Here is a 21796-nt window from a genome sequence, read left to right on the forward strand (position 1 = left end):
CACTCATCTTCTTCCAGTATTGGTACTTGTACCTTCACCAAAGTGCTTCCTCAATTTCTTTTCTTTTTAAAGGAATGGAAACTAAATCTTCTTTCATTTCCCCCCTTAAATTTTAAAGTGTTTTATATGGAAAGAGACAGTTTTCTGTGTTATGATACTGTCTCTATCTCCCAAAAGTATGAACCTAAGTTTTCATTGCTTCATTGGGAAAATAGGCAATGACTTATACTCAATATAAAAAGCAAATATAAATAGAAGGCATCACATAATCAGAAAAATTTATGAACATCTCTGATAAAACAGATATGGTCGGCATGCTGATCTGTCTTGTGACCACAGGTTCAGGACACATAAATTTGCCTCTCTGTGGAACTCAGTTTATTCGTATGTATAATGCAAATAATGTCTATGATGTAGATTGCTTATTACTGAAATGTGAAATATAATTAGTAGAGTTTATGTGCCCTAAAACATTCTCAACAGTCAGTGGCTTCAGCATTGCAGTATTTTATAAATACACCACAGGGCATGAATTTCAGTTCTCAATATTTCAAAATTAATATCTATAAATTGGACTGTGTTGGGCTTATCTATAAAAAGGTATGCAGCCAGTACCTCAACATCTAGCAATGAAGTTTCATAGTTTTGTCCTCAAAGGCAGTATTGCAGTAGACACAAGAATGAAGACCCACAAGTGTTGCCTCTAAGTGAAAACTCAACACTAGGCACTTGTACTTCAGTAGGATCTTGCTTGAGTTCGATGCTTTGTGCCTTTTGTTCTACAATATTTTGATTTCATGGAGTCTCAGTGTCAGGACCTCCAAGGCCAAGAATACCTGAACAACTTTGAAATAACCTTAGATATTATTTTAGTCTCTTTCATATTGAAAGTAATTATAGGAAATGAAGCTCAGTGGTAGGTTAGGTACATCGAATGTACGGGTTAGATCCTGAGGTCAGATTGCTGGGATCACAAAAAGAAAAGAACATGTTTTTTGACATCTTAAAGTTGTCATATCAGGGGGTGAAGGGGTAGGGGATATGGACACCCCAACTGATCTCTGGATTGTGTCTTTATACTTATGAAAGTAGCATCAATCCAAGTGAGCTCAGTGCAGGGTATTGACTGATGCTGAATGAAATAAAGTTTTAGTGCATATTTTGAGAAACTAATATATCCTGGTATACAAAACTAGACATGAGTATTAGCTCTAGATAGACTACCTTCTTCCCTTTCTTATGTGATAATAATTTGAGAAATTTGTTGAAGTCCTTCCTGATGCCCACTGCGGTGCTTGGCACCTTCTTCATGTTATTTTTAATCTTCGCTAATCCCTGCAGAGTAATTGGACATATTTCAGGGCTGCAAGTGAAAGCTTAGCTACATGGCTGCATCATGGCCAGGAGAAGATAAGAGTTTTTTTTTTATTCCTGAGTCATTTTGGTGGCAAGTCCAGGTTTCCTGCACTAGGTGCTCTGATATATAACTTCTCAGGGAAACAGCATGTCAAGAGCTGATTCTAGGACTCCACTAGAGTGATATGGGAAATGATGTCTTGTTTAAAATAACTCTCTATATGATCCATTTTCTGGTGATACCCAAGAAGAGGCAAGAGGGCAATAGTGATGTTTAGTACTCACTAAAGTGGTAAGGCAGGCACAGCAGCCAGTCTGAAGACCCTTTGCTCAATTTGCAGCAGAGACCTAGAACCACATGGGGGGCAACACTTATCCTTTTGTTTATTTATTTATTTATTTATTTATTTTTGCTTTTTTTGGTCACACCCAGCAATGCACAGGAGTTACTCCTGGTTCACTCAGGAATTACTCCCTGGCAATGCTCAGGGGACCATATGGGATGCTGGGAATTGAACTCGGGTTGACCTTGTGCAAGGCAAACTGCCCTACCCGCTGTGCTATCGCTCCAGCCCCAACACTTATCCTTTTAAATGTTGAATCATCACAAGGTCCAGAATATTCCTGAAGAAAAGATCTGGGGAAGTCAGAGTGCCATAGACTGGACGTACACCAAGCATTTTCCAGCTAATTCACAAGATTTTTGTTTTATAATTATTTGGGGATCTCGAATGCTTTTATAATTTCCTAGAAACTAAGGCTAAACCCTGTCAGGAGGGTAAATAAAGCTGGTTGGAGGCCTTGTGATGTTTCCTAGCTTGTCAGATGATGAATTGCACACCTGTCCCTATTACTACAAAGACTTGTTTTTAGTTGAAGGGGCAGGGAGACAAGTGGCTTTGCCTGGAGAAACCTTGGTCTGTCTCAGACATTTTCTTGTTTTAAAGCCAATATTGTTAGAAGCAGTTCTTTGTTTTTTTCAGCCTTGTTTACTCTCCAATATTTATGTGAAGTTATATATCATGCCCTACCTTGGAGCATTGTTTTGTAAAGGATAATCAAGCTTACTTTCTTCAGCCTCTCTGAAAATTTTAAATATGAGAAGAATTCCAAGTGTTCATTTTTCTTCTATAGTGGTTGCTATTAAAGCCAAAAAACTTCTCAACTCTACTAATTGTCTTTCTCCCTTAAATGATTGCTCTTTTGTAGTCATGATTTTATAAAAACATTCTAAAAAACACACTGGTTTGTATTTAAATTCAGCAATGCTCCAGTGTCCTTTTTGGTTTTAACTTAAATGCTGAGTTGATTAAAAATGCTGATGTATTGGAGTGATATGTTTATTTTTTCCCCAGATCTTCCTTTTGTCCTGATTCCTTGGTTAATAAGAGTGAGGCTTTAGGAACTCATCTTCTGTGATACTTATTCCTCTTTACCATATTTCTGGTGTGTTCTTACTTGAGTTTGACTTACTGGCAACTTAGGACCTTTTTGACTAAGTGATGAGACTCGTGTGTGAGAGGTAGGATTTAGACCTGTACAAGATGTGATCCTTTGTTGTTTGTATAGTGTTCACTGTTACCTTCAATACCATTTGTAAACAGAGAGACAGAACACATTTTTTAATGCATCATTGCTCTTCCCTTTTGGCTGAGGCATACTTTATGACTGCTTGATCCAAACTTTCAGAGTGAATCAGTGGTCAAATTTGGTCTTTTTGACTAACCTCAAAGTCAGTAGCAGGACTGAAGTGATACCACAATGGGAAAGGTGTTTGCCTTGCATGCAGCTAACCTAGGTTCGATTCCCAGCATCCCATATGGTGCCCCAAGCACCGACAGAAATGATTCCTGGGTGCAGAGCCAGGAGTAACCCCTGAGCATCACCAGGTCTGACCCAAAAAGCAAAAAAAAAAATGTCAGTAGCACTGCTGAGAACTATTATTTATTACCACTTTTCCATCAAAACTTCTCCACCCCTCAACTTCTGGATTTTGTGGTTTCTAGTTCATTTCCCATTCTAATAGGAGGCTCACTATTTGGCATTTTCTTCTGAATCATTGTAGTTCTTCAAGGTGACCCAGGATTGACCATCAGAAATACTGTCAACAGTATCTTTAGGTCCTACTATCTCCTGTTATGACCTGTTCTTCATCTAAACTAAATCCCTGGAAAAAATGAACAGATGCAGCCTAGACCACCAATGGACAGATGAGTAGGTGGTAATATTCAATACAGTAGATCTCTGGAGTTCTAGTGGTCACTTAGTATAAAAGGAAATCAGATTCAGTGAGGCCTTTACACACTTGGTGGTTTCATTTCAAACCAGTCTGGAAAAATTGGCCAAGTTCATCATGTTTGACTTAGGAACACTAGGACACAGCATTTTGTGCTTACGAGTACTCATGCTTTGCTTTCCAAAATTATCTGATATTGGCTCCACGTCATATATATGCTGAGATAGCCTACTGCATGTACAACTTCTGAACAAGATAAGGTTATTAGGAATGATATTGGGCATAAATACTTTTAGGTATTTTTAGGTATATGTACATAACATATACACATTCCAGATTTACTCATAATTTTCTTATAATTCCATCCTTTTCCAAAGGTGAAAATGGTGTAGATATTTACTGTGATGAAATTAGAGTAGACACTTGAACCTTAAAATATCGGTGATAAGCAAATGAATAAGACTAACGCCCAAGAATAGTAGAAATAAGTACCAGGAGATTGTTTCCATGGCTTGGAGGCTGGTCTCTCATTCTGGGTAACTCAGGGAAGGGACCACCAAGTAAAATGTGGTTGGAGGTCATGTGGGGGAAGGGTGATGCGGGCCGAATACAGACTAGAGACTGAACACAATGGCCACTCAACACCTTTATTGCAAACCACAACACCTAATCAGAGAGAGAGAACAAAAGGGAATTCCCTGCCATAGTGGCAGGGTGGGGTGGGGGGAGATGGGACTGGGGAGGGGGGGAGGGATGTTGGGTTTACTGGTGGTGGAGAATGGGCACTGGTGAAGGGATGGGTTATCGAACTTTGTATGGGGTAAACATGAGCACAAAGATGTATGGATCTGTAACTGTACCGTCACGATGACTCTCTAATTAAAAATAAACTAATAAAAAAATGATACATATAAGTCTAGGAGAGGTGATGGACAGCAATCAAGTAAACTGGTCATGGGAAGGTGATTGGCAGGAAAGAAAAGGAGAACATGCAAACAGTTCATCAAAAATATTTTCTTCCCCAAACAATTATGGGTTTGATAATGAGTCCTGCTTAGATGGGTTTCAGAAGAAAGGTAAAAACAGCTGAAAACATTTTAAAATCTAGAAATAACACCTGTGAAGGAAAAAGAGTGAACTTATAATGCCAAATTGAGCCAAAGAAAATGATAATTGTACTTCTTAGAGGAAATATATTGCCATCAATCGTTTTGCAAAAGTATCAGGAAGAGAAAGCAGAGGCCAGAAGCAGAGGGCCACCCAAGCAGAGTCACAGTGGTGAGAACAGTTTCCAGGGTAAACCGAAGGGTTATTTGGAGTAAGGCTCAAAGAGAAATTAAGAAATGAGTTCAATAGATGGTGACTACTGCCCATGAGAAGCATCCTGTTGTGGCAGAATTAGTTCCCGTCCCAATGGGCTGATGGTGAAGAGACTTTTTTTTTTTAAGTAGTTGTTAAGGTGCCAGGGGTTATGTCAGGTGTGGGATGGGAACAACCACAGACTTGATTTGGAAGAAGTCTTTTTAAAGAGAACATGAGATCTTCCCCAATATATATGAGAAAATATGGGAATGTTATTAAACATATGGAAGTGACAGTTGGTTTGCTCTCTCAGACACTGCAGGCATTGGGCATCCCGAGCTATCACCATCTCTGCATGCTTTCCTCTCTGTCAAGCTACCAAGGGCTATTTCCTTTATTCTTTTTGCTGTGGATTCTTCAATTCAGGGCCCTTCTTTATTCTCTGGGCTTCATTATTCAACTTTAGATAGTAGTTAACCTGGTCATTTCTGAAAGATCATCTTGTGTTGGTCCTGGATAAACCAGACATTTACTATGTAAATCTTTAAGAGAGACCCTAGAAAAATGAAATATTATTTGAATTAATTTTAACAAAATACTTTATTATATGGGCTGGATGATAACACAGTGGATAGGGTGTTTGCCTTGCACGCGGCTGACCTGGGTTCGATTCCTCTGCCTCTCTCGGAGAGCTCGGCAAGCTACTGAGAGTATCTCGTCCTCTGGCAGAGCCTGGTAAGCTACCCGTGGCATATTCAATATGCCAAAAAAAGTAACAACAAGTCTCACAGTGGAGATTTTACTGGTGCCTGTTCGAGCAAATCGATGAGCAATGGGATGACAGTGACAGTGACAGTGACTTTATTATCTACTCAAAATGGAATGGACCAAGTTACATATTTCATCTTTGCTCTATGATTCTCCTCTAATTCAAATCCCATCTCCACAGAATGGATTGCATCATTTGTGTCTCTGAGATTGCATTTCAAAAGCTCATTATTTGATGATTAACCTTCCACTTTATTTAGACACCATGGTTTGCAAAGTTGTTCATGATGATTTGTAACAGGCATTCAATATTCCAACACCAACCACACCACCACTGTCACCTCCATCCACCATATTTTGTCTCCATTTTCCTAACCACTCCTCACGCCCGTCCCTGTAATAGGCCCACAGTAATTTATGTTGCTTGTTACCACTAAGTTGTTAATGGAATGATAAAAAATACTTTAGTAAAAGAAAACTTGTGAAAAGTGTTGTATCTCATCATGGGGACATTAAATCCTTGTCTGAGATGTCTGAGGATTTATTAGCCTATTATTGTTTGTTCAGCCTTCTGTGCTAATGTTTTTGTTAGTTGAACTTGGTTGGTTTCTACGCTACATTCCCATCTGATCTTGTGTGCTCCTACTAGGATGTTAGTATTTCTAGAGTTTGGCTGGGATGCTCCAGAAAATCCAAAATATTTAACTAGGAAGTGAGCTTACGTCCGGCAGCAGTGGGACGTGGATGTGGCTGCTAAGATTTCTGGAATTATTGGGAAGTTGGGTGAGGTCGCCCACCCCAATTCTAAGAAGGCTTGAAGTTTGCAGCCTCCTGTCACCCCCTAATAACCTGGTGTACCTGAAATTGTCAGTGGTTTGGCATCTCTGTAGAGCTCTGCTGTGAGGCAGTGGTGGCAGCTGTGGGGATGAGTGTGGCTGCTGGGGCTTTGGTAGGGCAGGAATCTGGCCTGACCCCATCTGGACGCCGCCCTGAAGGTCTCAACAGGGACTAGTGTATTCAAGAAATATTCCGTGGCTACTTGATCTCTTTAGGGATTTCATTATGAGTCTCTGAGACAGGGCCAGTAGATGAGCTCACATGGTAGCAGCATAGATCATGGGTGTAGCTTCCATGGCTCTTGGAAGTCTGGGGAGGTGAGGGGAGGTCACATACTACCACTCCAAGAAGGCCTGGAGATTTTAACCAAAAAACAACAACAACAACAAAAAACAAATCCCAATGTACCTGAAACTGTAGGCAGTTTAGCATCTCTGCGAAGCTAATCTGTGCAGTGGTGGGTGGTGAATCCTGGCTCTATGCATGGTGGTAGCTCTTGGGATGTGAGTGAGGCTGCTGGGCTTGATGATTTTTGGTTGTTGTTTTTGAGGGACTGTCTGTAACCCCAACTGTTTCACCACAAAATTCTGGTGGCATAATCCTAGAGTACTGGTATCAGGTTACTAGGTTCAAGTTCTGCTCTGAACCTAAAGAGTTTTAAATTTTGTAATCAACTTATTTTTTCTAGGTTTTCTATTTATGTTGTAAAATAAAGATAACAACAACAACAACAACAATAATAATAATAATACTTCATAGGGGTTTTGTGAAGACAGAGAAAAAATCTGACTTAAAATAAGCATTCAACATAGCAGTTGTTGTTATGACCAACATTAAACTGATAGAATTATACTAGGGCTAACTTTTGTTCTGCAGTGATTAGGGTACCGTTAGCTAATCATAAAGATAGACTTGGGTTTGACGAGCTTGGGTGAGGTGAAGCAGGGTGAGGTTGCCCACCCGAATTTTGAGAAGGCCTGAAGTTTTCAGTCTTCTTCCACCCCCTAATAACCTGGTGTACTTTCAAACAGCCCTAGGTTTTAAGACTGATTTTGCACTTAACTGTGTGACTAGGGGTTACTTAACTTTGCTGCATTTGAAAAAAAAACAAAGAAGTGCTTTTCCCCAACAGGTCTCTATAGGCTATCTATATCTATACCTACACCTACACCTATACCTACACCTATACCTATATCTATATCTATATCTAATCTGTATCTGTATCTATATCTATACCTATATCATCTGTATCTATCTACACATGCTTGTACATATATGTGTGTATTTATACGTACACGTATATGTGTGTGTACATGAACATATAAAGATTAACGTAAAACCCCTCCTCTGAACTTCTTATTCATTCCCCCCCTCAGTTTTTGGGTGACGGATCCTCTGAAGCAATGCCCAGGAAGCTCAGGGCAGTAGTAAGCTGGCCAGGCAGTTTAGATGTTTGGTCCTAACAGTGCTCGGAGCCACAAAAGTCACTTTGACAGTGAGAGGGGATCACGATGGTCAAACCCAGCAGTGCTGAGAGGCCCTGAGAATTACCTGGTGGTGATTGGGGAGTTGTGGTCATATGAAGCCAGGGATCAAATTCAGGGCCTCCAGCATACAAGTCATATGTTCCAGCCCTTTGAGCTATCTCTATAGCTACTGGCCTTCTGAATCTTTTTCTTTTCAGATTCATTTGTTTACCTAAACATTTGTATTTCTTACTGTGGCTCTGAGTTGGAGCGATAGCACAGTGGGTAGGGTGTTTACCTTGCATGCGACCAACCTGGATTCAATTTCTCCATCCCTTCAGGAGAGCCTGGCAAGCTACCAAGAGTATCCTGCCCACACTGCAGAACCTGACAAGCTGCCCGTGGAGTATTCTATATGCCAAAAACAGTAACAACAAGTCTCACAATGGAGATGTTATTGGTGCCCGCTCAAGCAAATCAATGAGCAACAATATGACAGTGATACAGTGATACTGTGGCTCTGCTAATTATCCCTTGTTCTAAACAGTATGACATTTATCAGGGTTTAGCTCCTGGCTCATACCTTAAGCCCGAGACTTAACTTTTCTGAGCCTCAACCATTTTTTGAATGTTCATTCTAATTGTTTACTGTATCACTGTCATCTGTTGATCAACGATTTGCTCGAGTGGGCCCAATAAAGACTCCATTCATCCTAGCTCTGAGATTTTAGCAGCCTCTCTTTACTCGTCCTTCCCAACGGTGCTGCATTAGAGGCTCTTCAGGGCCAGAAGAATGAGACCCATCATTGTTACTGTATTTGGCATATGAATACACCACAGGGAGCTTGCCAGGCTCTCCCAGTGCAGGCAGGAAACTCTCGGTAGATGCCAGGTTCTCCAAGAGGGAGAACGAGGCTAATTTTCTGGTAAGGAATATAAATTATTTTTTTTCTGTTTCTTGCCTTCAATCAGGTAACCAGGACATCTGGGGGTCACCAGGTCCAGGATAAATTGAGAGTGAGAGACTGAACAGATGGCATATCCAGCAGAAATCTTTATGTTTTTATGCAAAGAACAAAGTTCACAAAGATTCCATGCATTCTAATTGTTAACTTGTTGAATGACTAGGAAACCTCAAAAACATATCTAGAAAAGAGATAAACAAGATGTAAAGACCCTCATATCAGGCTAAATTTCAGATCCAGGCCACCCTGGAGGGCAGTGGGTAAATTTCAGATTCACCCATCTTAGCTGAGCCCTGGAAGCTGAAAACCTCCAGAATCCAGTCACCACATGCTCATGGCTGAATACCATAGAATTATTGAATCAGTTGAAATTCTCAGGCATGTGAGGTTTGTGACTGAAATCTCCAGGGTCCTACAGACTTGAGGAAGGGTGACCTCTCCCTATCCCCCTGTTCTTCTTTGAGACTGGCAGTCACGCCCATGAAATGCCTTTGACGCTGCATAAGCTCATTAGCTGGCTATGATCCAGAGATTCATAATAAATCTTCTTTTTGGGTCACACCCAGCAATGCTCAGGAGTTACTCCTGGCTCTGCATTCAGGAGTTGCTTCGGCAGTGCTCAGGGGACCATATGGGATGCTGGGAATCGAACCCAGGCTGGCTGGGTGCAAGGCAACACCCTACCCACTGTACTATCACTCGGGCCCCCATAAATAAACCTTTAAAGAGGTCAGTGAGATGCAGAGATGCTTTCAGACTCCAAAGTCACCATCCAGTTAAAAGTTTTAACCCCAGATGTATCACCCGATCAAAATTTAAGAATTCCTGGAGCAATATCTCCTACTGTGCATCACTAATATACCAGAAGTAGCACACCACATGAGATGGGATATAAAGTAGAAGACAACCAATCTCAGTTAAGAAATATCAACACCCAAGATTTAACCTGCAACAGCATGTTAGGAATCTCTTATATAAGAGCTTAATGGCTCCAGGGTGAGATACAATAATCTTCACCATTTTATTCTAAACAAATCTTTTTTCATCATTTTTAGTGTATTAATCATAACAACCAATACAAAATTAATCATTTTGGGCCTGCTACTGGAGCAGACTTAGGCAGTGGTTGGGAACATAGGAAATAAAGATGGTGGGGAGGTGTAATGGTGGAGGTTGATGTTGAAATATTGAATGTAATAAATCACTGTGAACAATTTTATAAAAATAAAATAAAAATACCTAACTGGATCCTCAATTTAGATGTAATCAATAGGTTTCCCTGGAGACTGAATCTGTTACATGAGAGAAATTTTGGGAGGCAGCAATTTCTGCAACATTTGTCAAGAAGTAAGAATAGCAGAATTGGGTAGAAGTTGAACTCCTACAAAAATAATGGCAACTATAGCTTCAATCAAATCCAAGAAAAGAGTAGAATCAGGGTGATCCTACAAACTGTCACAATGAGACTTTTTCTCCTTTGCAACTTCATGATCTAATTTTTGTGTGAGACTATGTGGGAGAGGCAGTGTAACCTTGAGTGTGTAGCTCCTTTTTTACCAAGGGTAATGCTGTAGAAAGTCTAGCATTGAATAGCACTTAAATAATGGAGAATTTGAGTGTTTTGGTCCTGAAGTGGAGTGTTTATACCCCATAGTATCCACCCATGCTCAGTAATTTGGAATTGCTTTTTTTCTTGTCTTTCAATTTTTTTTTTATATCTCTTCTTATAACGTTAGATTTCTCTTGGGTTAACAATTGCTTGACTTCAGACCTCTTTTATTCCTTTTGAGTTTATATTCAGAACACTATGAGGGTTTCATTGAACATCTTAAAACTTTTGCAGGCGGTATATAGGTGCATCCAGTTATACATCTCTTATGTAATTTTAATAAAAATGTAAAAGAAAGTTGGTATCATTTATTTATAATTGAAGGACCATGTCTGAACTCTGTGTTGAGTACTGTGATAAATTCAGAGTGAACTTAGATTATTGTGATGAAAAGAGTTATAAGGATGAATTTATGCTTTGCCAGAAAGAATATTGAGATCAATTATTAGTGCCTGTCATGGGAGCAGATTAGAAATCACTTCAGTACTCAGGCTCTATTTTTGCCAAGCTTCATGTGGATTTCTTCCTTTCAAATGTTGGATGTTAGAATTATTTTGACATTCTTTATGTTTTGGGGATAAAAATTTAAATTTAATTTTGTGTTCTAGGGGCCACATCTGGCAATATTCAATGAATACTTCCAGTTCTAAGCTTAGAAGTCACTCCCAGTGGTGCTTGGGGGACGATGTGGAATGCTGGGCATTGAACCTGTAAGGCCAGAACCTTACCCACAGTACTATCTCTTGGGCCCCTTCTTGGCAAATTTTAATAATTATATCTAAATAACCCTTTTAAGTATACATCAGGTAATTACAATTCTGAAAAAGAAGGTATAAACCCTAAGTGACTGGAAAAATATCTTCCCTACAAGTGTTCTATTGAAGGATAAGTCTAAGCAAGCATCCTTTTCTTTATCAATAAACTCATTCATACATTTGTTCTTTAACTGTGTAATAAGTTTTAGTTGTGTCATAGGCATTAATGTTTAGGATAAAAGAATAAACAGGGTAACCAAGGTCTGGTGAGAGGGAAAGTGTATTATAATAAAGAAAATCCATCATTTTGGTAAATATATGTAAAAAGTACAAGCGTGCGTGTGGAAGGGTAATGTGTGTTCACGGGCTCTCGGGGTGGCTCTCGCTCTCTCTCTCTCTCTCTCTCTCTCTCTCTCTCTCTCTCTCTCTGCTTGCATTTGGTGCTCTCGAGCTGCTGTGTATGGACCTGATCGAGATGGCTCCTCCTTTGTGCTCTGCTTCTGTGTGTGCCACTGTGCTCTCTTCAGTGTGTCCCTCTATCTCTGACTCTGTCTCTGTACTCGCTCCTCTGGTCTCTTCCTATCTTTCTTCTTCTGATCTCTCTCTCCAGAGCTTTCTGCTTCAATCTCTGGAGCTCCACTCACTCTCACTTCTGACTCTGAATATGATTCTCACTCACTTTGTGCTCTTTTTTTCCCTCTGCTTCTGGCTCCATTGACTCCCTGAATCTCTTTCGCTTTGTGCTCTGCTTCTGTATCTTCTCCCCCTACTTCTCCTACAGTCTTAGTTTATATAGCAATCACATAGGGTGGTGACACAAAGGTGGGTTGAACTTTAACAAATTAACAAGGGGGGTAAGACCACTCCTCCAGGAGATCAACAAAATTTCATCTAGGGAGATTACTCCAGATTGCTAGGAGACCCATTTATGGGTGGGATCCCATCTGGAGTATGTTGCTTTCTTTTTTCCTCAGCTAGTAATCCACTTAATTAGTTGTAGGAAATGTACTTCTAATATTTCTAGCAATGTCATTCTGTATGAGCACAGTAATATCAAACTTAAAGTTTAGTTCTTCCTGAGGACATCTCACTATATATTCTAGACCACAGTCCTCAGGTCAGGTTAGTCTTCCTAGCCCCAGCAGGGTCCTAGTCTCCTCGTTACTTTTGGATCATGACAGCATTTGTCTATGACCATGCTCTCAACTTATAGTTGAGTATTGTGGTGCTTTGGTCTGGCCCATTTCGATGCGAGGGTAGCTCACAGCTTGCCCTGGGTCCATTCCATCTCTTGTCAGGACCCTGCTTTTGGGGTGTTAGGAACTAAGGGCAACTGAGTTAAGAAAGAAGCTGCCTGGGAGTAAAAATTATTGGAGTCAATCAGCTCCCAAGTTACAAAGCATAATATTAACTGTCTTCCTGTGTCCATACAGAAAAGACATTGCTTTAAGGTAAAATAAGTTCCCTGTGGCAAGGCTGAAAGGACAAACCCACTGTAATCCTACAAATATATATGCATGTAACTGTACCTGAGGTCACCTTAATCACTTCATCTACAATTCCATCTCCTGCAAATATTCCATTAAATTATTAAAATAGTTTGTTGCAAGAGTTGGACTTCTTCCATGAACACTTATTTATATCCCTTTCCATTAAATCTGGAATCTTCATATTAAAAAAAACCAATTTTTTGAATGCATTACATCAATACTTATTTGCTCGTTTTAGGATTTGTTTAGTGTTTTCCCTAAGGAACTGTATTTCTCTAGCATCTTTTCCTGTCTTAGATTGTGTAAGCTCCCAGAAGGCAAATGCCATGTCTTTTCAAATTGCATTGTACAGTGCTATGCACAAATGAGCAATTAATTCTCAAAAACACGACAGTGGAAGAAGGCACAAAGGAACTGATGATATCTTCAATGATTTAAGTGATGTCTTTAATGTATTGGTTATCCCTGATATTTTTTTTCTAATAAAACCTGCCAGAAAAAAAATGAGATAATGCTCCCCAGTATATTGAGTTTCTCTCAACTAAATCACTGGTTAAATTAAAATTATTATTAAAAAATCAGTCTTTGGATTTTATTCTGTCATATTCTAGAAACTGTTAGTGTTGGATATTCTGATCAGGCAATTTAAATTTTCTTCATGAAGTTAACAGGCTGAAAAATAACAATGATGGCAGTGGGAATGGTGAAGGGCCCATACTCAGGTCAGAGATTGGCAAACTTTTTATCTGAAGAGCCAAATGGTATAAAATATCTTAGTCATTGCAGGACTATATGGTCTCTGCACAAATACCACTTCCATTCAAATTTTTTTGCATTGAGTTCTATGACATTTTCTTGCAGTCACCTTTCCCTTACTCAACAATTTTGTTTTCTGTTGCTGTTTGAGAACCCCTATGATTATAATCCAGTCTATTTTAACAGTCAACAATATTCTCAAGTTTTATGGCTTACTGATTAGTACATCTATTTCCACTCACAGTCTTAACTTCTCTGTGCTATATAACCAAACATATGTACAGTCACAGATTATGATGTGGGTAGCTTTGGGGGATATTAGTTTGCCCTCCACACCAGGTAATTACAATTCTGAAAGGGAAGAAGGTATGAACCCTAAGTGACTAGAAAAAATCCTCCCTACAAGTGTTCTATTGATGGATTGATGGATAAGTCTAAGCAAGCATCCTTTTCTTTATAAATTAACTCATTCATGCATTTGTTCTTTAACTGTGTAATAAGTTCTACTTGTGTCATAGGTATTAATGTTTAGGATAAAAGAATAAAGAGCGTAACCAAGGTCTAGTGAGAGGGAAAGTGTATCACAATAGAGAAAATCCATTATTTTGGTAAATATTTTAGAGTCAAGTGATGACTTCTGAAAGAAATTATATAGGTATTAGGTAGATACAGAATGCTGAAAAATAATAGCCTATTTCCTCCAGTCACTTAATACATTGTATTTAGTGTTTCATACAAACTTGCGTACTAGCTATAGTTATATATTGCAATTGTGGAAACTGAGTCTAATAAAGATTATAAAATAATCATATCCCTCTAGTATTTTATTAAATGATGAGATTGGTTCTATGATAAGGCATTAGAATGGCAATCTTTCATGTTTCTAAACACAAGACTAATTTATTACTCTCTGTCAAATCCAATTATGCCTGAAGAAAAAAATTAAAAAACAGAAGTCTGGACCAAGCTGTATAGCTAAAACCTGCACATAGTCCTTTAAATGTTTAGCTTAATAATTTGTTTTCTGTCTGATCCTAGAGAATACCATGTTCTCTGTGGATGTGCAGTCAGTATTAATTTTATTGACATAATAGGAATCCCGACATGAGGTCTCTATGTTGCCACTGGCAACCCAGCAGTTCATCCAGGTATCAGAGTTTATTTGAGATGAGGGTCTGGTAGCTTCTGGATCTAGGAAGGAAAGGGTCACTGCCACGATTAATTGGAGATTTCAAGGCCTGCTGCTCTTCAGAAGGCTGCTCAAGAGAACCTGGAAGATTACTCTTGGATTCGCTTAGCTCTTTTTCCCACATTTGAGATGGCTAATCCACATGGGGTGCTTTAACTTTGACTGTGTTTCTGATCAGTTGCTTGACTTTCACAAGTAATCAGGCTTAATTTCTGTTTTTAATTTTAGGGGGATTTAGGCCACACCCATGTGCTTACTCTTTACTCTCAGATCAGGGATTATTGTTGGCAAGGCTCAGGGGACTAATATGTTGCTGCGGATTGAATCTGAATTGGCCGCTTACACCCTGTATTATTTCTCCAGCTCCACCAGATTTAGTTTCTTTCTGTTATATGATTATAAACAATAACAAGCCATTTCTCATTTGTCACATACATAACCCATTTTCAAAAGCATTGACGAAAGAATACTTAACCTATAGAATATTGAGATACATTAGAACTTATTAGAGAATTCTTTGAGGAGTTCTTCTTGTTGTAGGGAAATTTAGTGACAAAGTGTAGGCAATTAAAAGAAATTCTTGCTATCGGGCCTTTGAGAAATGAGTTTTATATAAATTTTTATTTTATATAAAATTTTAACACCAGGTAAGAATTTTTGGAGGAAATGATACTCAAAAAGTAATAGTGGTTAGATAGGTAGAGGATGTTGGGTATTAATAGCTCACATGCCTCCTGTGGATACATAAAGCATTGCCTTTATTTCTCACATTTTACATTTTTATTTTAAGGTTCCTACAGATTAATTTACTTAAGCTTCTACAAGGATACTGATATTAGGGTGTGGAAAAAATTCTAAGACATTTAATGTAGAGGCTGTTAACCACTGATGACCATTTAAGTTTGAATTAATTAGTCAAAAGTTTAAAGTTAAGTTCCTGAGTCACATTGACCACATTTCAAGTAATCAGTATCCTGGAGATTAATGGCAATAAAATGGTAGGACAGGAAATTAGGAGATTTTTTTTTCATGCTGATCCCTTCAAAGAAACAATAATTTGAACAACTATCCACAAATGAGAATATCTCTATAAGTGCAAAGGTGAGAGATTTTAGCTCCCAGATGGACCACAGAAATAAGGACAGACTCATTGAAGAATGTGGGAAGGATAATTTCAGATGACTTACATTACCTTTTCCCCAAGCTATGGTAATGCACTCAGAAAGCTACCCCAGTAACTGGAATGGAGAGAGAAGTGAGCACTTGACTGTGCAGCTGATCCCAGGCTCAGGATCCCAACCCACTGATCCTAGCTCCAAGCCAACCCCACTAATACCGGTTGGTAGTGGCTACCATATTGAATAATGCAGGTTAAAGAACATTTCCATCAATGTGGACTTTTATCTGACAAGTCTGTTCTAGGATCTTTAGAAAACATTTAAAAGCATTCTAGAAGCTTTTTGCCAGATTAACTAGGTTAATAGCATGTGTATATCTAGAATTCAGAACCAGAATTTTTCTCTGCCAACAGCTCTGTTCTTTCATTATGGGTTACAAGATAGATAATTAAAGTTTCAGAGACTTCCACTCCAGCTCTTCTGCTGCTGTTGTGGATAATGGAAGAATTCTAGGGGTCATGTGCTTAATATTTTCAGGAGGCTGCATGTCCCTCTTCATGAGATCTGTCTGTTAGAAAATGCAGTGGTAGCTCTAGCATAGAGGTGATGGGCACTATTAGCAAAGTGAATCATTGCTATTTGCGTGCAATAGAGTTCTAGACCAGAAGGCCCTAGACTTACTTGGCCAGACATCCCCTTTTCAGAAAAAAAAAAAATTACTCAGTACCTCCTGGAGTTTAAATGAACAAAGAGTGGCCACTCACTTAGGGGGTATTATAATCCACTTGGGAAAGTAATATATAGGTGAAATATAATAATTATAAATAGACTAAATAATTAATCAAAGGTAAATTAACTTGAGCATCAAGTCCAGGTAATTTTCTAATTCCCATTTTACGTTTTAACATCATTCCTTTTGAGATAACTTTCAAGTGCTAATTTAGCATCACTATAAAGACAAAACAGTAGTATGTTAATGAGTCATCATTTTTATCTGACCCTCACTAGTTTCTATTCTTGGGCCACACCTGGCTCTTCTCAAAGGTACTCCTGACTTGCCCAGGGGACAGTGTGGTATTGGGAATCATACTTGGGTTTCTAGTATGCATTTTGATACTTTGAGCTCTCTCCATGGGTCTTCATTCATACAGTTTAGAAAACTATGGGGGACCAGAGAGATAATACTTGGGTAGGGTACTTGGGGTACATGCATACAATGCATACATGCACCCCAGCTATTTTTGTTATTTGACACCCAGATGTTCTTCTGAACCCACCTGGAGTCCACCCTGATCACAGAGCCAGGATTAACACCTAAGCACATCCAGGTAGGGTCCCCAAACCAAAAGTGAGCAATCAATAAAAATGGTCTAGGTTTGTGGAATATGAGCACTGGTGAAGGGATGGGTATTCAAGCATTGTATAACTGAGATTTAAACCTGAAAACTTTGTAACTTTCCACATGGTGACTCAATAAAAAATTAAAAAAAAAATAAAAAATAAAAAAAAATCCACTAGGAAAAAAAAATGGTCTAGGTTTACCCCTTTCATCCCTTTGTGGTTATGACAACTAAAGTTGGTTGTTGTGCTCACAGGGACCTGTATATCTGTGTGCAGTGCTCACACACTTGGCCATGGTCCTAGCCTGGGGTCTCACTCTTTTACTTGCAATGCTGGCATGTATGTTCATGAAGGACAGTATTTTTTAGCTGTTATGCACATTGTGATTGTAGGGCTCACAGGTGGTATGGTGGTTCTTACCAGGGGTAGTACCTGTGAGTATGGTGTTCCCATCAGTTTTAGCTGTGGTGCTTGCCCAGGGTTGCACTCCTTAGTGGTCATGCTTGCACATACATGTTTTGGTGGACTAGAGATTATAAACTTTGTTGTGTTGTCAGAGATCCCAAAGGGTAGAGCTGACAGGGCTGTGCTTGGTGTGTGTGAGTGACTCCATGCTAGTGAGGCAATGTAAGTGTCTTTGCCTGGAATCTATCCCTGTCTACACAAATCCATTACTTTCATCCTGTTGGAAGTTTACCTTTGCACAATTTTTGCAATATTTTTTGGTATGTATTGTATATTTCCATTCTTGGAAATATATAATACATAATGTATGTATTATATATTTCCATTCCATTCTTCATTCTAAAGAAGAATGGACAAGTACGGTGATTTGCAGTGAACATATGAGGGAAATAATGTGCCTGAGAATTTATATTTCCATCTAAAGCTTGTGAGTTGGAGTTGATTATACACATATTCTTTTCTAATATTCCAGTAAGTTTGATAGACTATACTATGAAGCAATCTCATTTCTTTAAGGAAAAGGAACTGGTAGTTATTAATATGCCAAACATTGTTTGTAACATTTACCCTCTAAAGCAGTGTTTCCGACCTTTTTCAACTGTGTCCCTTCCTGTTTCTTCTTGTCTTTCCTGCTCCCCTTTATCTTGTGCCATGATCCTCTTATTTATTGTGAATTTCACCTGTGCCCCCCTTAAAATATCCGCTGGGCCGGCGGAGGGACAAATAAGAAATACTTCTTTAGGGGCCAGAACATCTGCCTTGTACTCAACTGACATAGATTCCTTCTCCAGTACCACACATGGTCCCCCCCAAACTGCCAGGAGCGATTCCCGAGAGCAGAGCCAGGAGTTACACCCGGCAGTTCATATTAATGAGGTTATACTACTCTCTGAAAATGTCAGTTGGTGAATGATTCAAAGATGATACACTAGACAGTTTGTGGGCTCATTAGCACATCAAGTTTGTCTTAATATTGAGGTAGTAGGAGACAGTGTAAGTTTCAATAATAAGTACAAACCAAGTGTTAGACACCTTTAATGGATCTTGGTCTGCTTATAACTAGGAAAAGCACGTAATTTCTATATGTCTTGAGCTGTTAAAGTGAAATATTTTTGCTACTAAAGGTCTTTATAGCAATTCTAGTGTGATAGATGCCAACAAATACACATGGAGTGCAGAGTCTTTCTCTGGTCTTCAAAGAGAGATCAATGACTATTTTATTTGTTCAACACTGCCTCCAGTCCATGGCTGTACCCTCATCATGATGTAGCTGGGATGATTAATGATCTGTTGGCGGTATTAATGCCTCGTGTTTGGCTACTCTAATTATGGAAGCAGATTGGAGTCAAGCTTTAGAGTGGGTATGAGATTGAAAGATATTTAAAAAGCAGGTGATTGGTCCAACACTTCCACTTTTTTCAATTTAACCATAAATCAATTGTGAATGATTTTTCCACTGTAATTTTTCATAGGTTTTGAACTTGGGTAATGAGCATCCCTGTCCTGGAGTGAAACGGTGATTTTCCTAGATCTTGTTGGAAAGAAGATGAAGATTTATGAAGGGGCTTAGGAGAAAATATATTACATTTCTTTTTATCCTCGCTTGTCCACCCCCCTTCCCTGTACTTCAACCCTGATAAGTTTCAACTTCCATGCGTGGCATATAGTATTTGGGGAATGGGAAAGCCCTAGTAAGCCTTGACCTACTTTTTAGTGACTGTACAATTGCAAATAAGTTGATGCTCTGTGAAGTAGTACTACATTCTACACCGGAGAGAACATATGGAGAAGCAAAGGGGGCATGTGCCTGAGTAGCACCATACCTTTACTGATTTGCTGAATTTTTGTACTCAAAAATATTTTTAAGAATATTGGAAAATTGGAAACTCAAAGCATTCCTGGCACTCAAGTCGCTGGCATGAGGATGGTGATAAGACTTCTTAAGAAGGCTGAGTAAAGTGAGAGGTTTAAATTGGGATCACTTTGACAAATTTTCTTTCCCTAATGAGGACTGCCGCTTTCTCTGTTGTGGGTCATGTGAGATGTCTGTGTCTGGCATTTTAGTTGTAGAGAGGCAAAGTTCTTTTTTTATTATTTGTATAATTTTTAAAAAGAATTTTATTATCTGGAGAATAAACAGATTGGCAGCATTGAGCTTGTTAAAGTAGGTGCTTTGTGGAAACCAAAACATAACAATTGCTCATTGTTTACCCGTGAACCTTACCACATGGAATGATCCTCCTGGGCTTTTTAGATATTCAGTTTTTATGAGGCTGCAAGACGGAAGCCATATGCCTGAGAGAAGTATATTTATAATCTACTTAAAGTATAAGGGCTGTTTATAAATAGGTTACTATTCCAATTATATGAATGTTCGGAAATAATTCTCTTGTTTCCCTCCTTCCTTTTCAATTTTATTTATTTTGTAATTAATGTGTAGTTATTTACAAATTTGTTTATAATAGCGTTCCAGGCATACAGGGTTGCAATCAAAACTAAAACCAGTGTCCATTTCCCTCCACAAATGTCCTGGGATTCCTTCTCACCCACTAGCCTTCCTCCTTAATAAGGTACATAATTTAAGTTAGATTCTTATAATTTGCATCCCATGATTATAGTATAATTGGCTCTTTGGTTTGGATACATGCATATACTTTTACACCACCAATGTACCCTTGACTCCGGACTCTTGCCCCTATTATCTTCCATTCATCTTTTTTTTTTTTTACTTCCTCCATCAATTCTCTCTTTCTCTATCCTTGTTTCTAAAATCTAGGATCAAAGGTTTATCTCCCTTTGACATATGACTTTGCCCTGTTCTGTTATTCTATATACCACAGTAATATCATCTAGTATTTGTCCTTCTTCTAACTTCACTTGCATGATATCCTCAAGATCCTTGTAAGTTGAAGTGAATTGCACAACGTTATCCTTTCTTGCATATGTGTGGTATTCCATTGTGCATATATAATGTGCCTTTATTATATACCCTGTCAGTGTATCACTGTCATCCTGTTGTTCGTCGATTTACTTGAGCGGGCACCAGTAACGTCTCTATTCCTCTCAGCCCTGAGATTTTAGCAGCCTCTTCTTGCTCATCTTTCCCAACGATTTGAGACTCTTTCAGGATCAGGGGAATGAGACCTATGGTTACTGTTTTTGGCATATTGAATACACTGTGGGTAGCTTGCCAGGCTCTGCCCGTATGGGAGGGATACTCTTGGCAGCTTACCAGGCTCTCCGAGAGGTATATGTAATAGATATATAATATACATATATGTGTATATTACATATATTTTATATATGTAACTACGTATATAATATATGTAATATAATTACATATATTCTCTATATATATATTACTCTCTATGTTTGTTGCCTACTGTTTGAACTCCACCAAATATGGTGTGGTAATTATGGAAAATGGTAGGAAGTGTCTTTATAATGTTTTGACTGGGGCTGGGTTCCTTGGGGCAGGAACTGTTCTCACCCGCCCCCCTTTGGGGTGCCCTGAGTGAAAACAGTCTGGTGCGGAGTCCGATTATTCTCATATATGGGACATAAAGAAACAATTGTGCTTAAATTGAACAACAACAGCATCAAAAACAGTGGCATTTACTATCAAGAGAGAATATAAGGGTTAATAGAAGGGTTCGAAAGAAACCCGAGGTGGACGTTGGAACTGTAAAGAAAAGTTTCTATGGAGAAAGGGAAGGAATTAACAGGAAAAATTTAAGATGGCACACATAGTTTGGAAATGAAAATCTTTGTTATCACTTCAGTCTTTGAGATCACCAACTGAATAATACAAAATTCAGGTCTCTCCTCTGAACTCAGGGTTTAACCTGAAATTTTTAAAAATTTATTATTTTTTTATTAGTGAATCACTGTGAGGGGACAGTTACAGATTTACATATTTTCTTGCTTGTGTTTCAGTTATACAATGCTCGAGTACCCATCCCTCCACCAGTGCCCACTCTCCAACACTGATGATTCCAGTTATCCCTCCCCCCACACTCAATTCCCCTCCCCCCTCCCCCAACCTGCCTCTGTAGCAGGGCATTCCCTTTTGTTCTCTGTCTCCTTTTGTGTGTTGTAGTTTGCAATAGAGGTATTGAGTAGCCATCATGTTCAATCTATAGT

General features: G+C 38.9%; 1 protein-coding gene across 1 annotated transcript in view; it reads left to right on the forward strand.

The window, feature by feature from the left end:
* LOC129404219 (uncharacterized) overlaps positions 1 to 21796 on the forward strand; it is a 654811-nt gene that overhangs the window by 144096 nt on the left and 488919 nt on the right. The window lies entirely within an intron of this gene.

Source organism: Sorex araneus, chromosome 4 (genome assembly GCF_027595985.1).
Source record: "Sorex araneus isolate mSorAra2 chromosome 4, mSorAra2.pri, whole genome shotgun sequence".
Taxonomy (NCBI): Eukaryota; Metazoa; Chordata; class Mammalia; order Eulipotyphla; family Soricidae; genus Sorex; species Sorex araneus.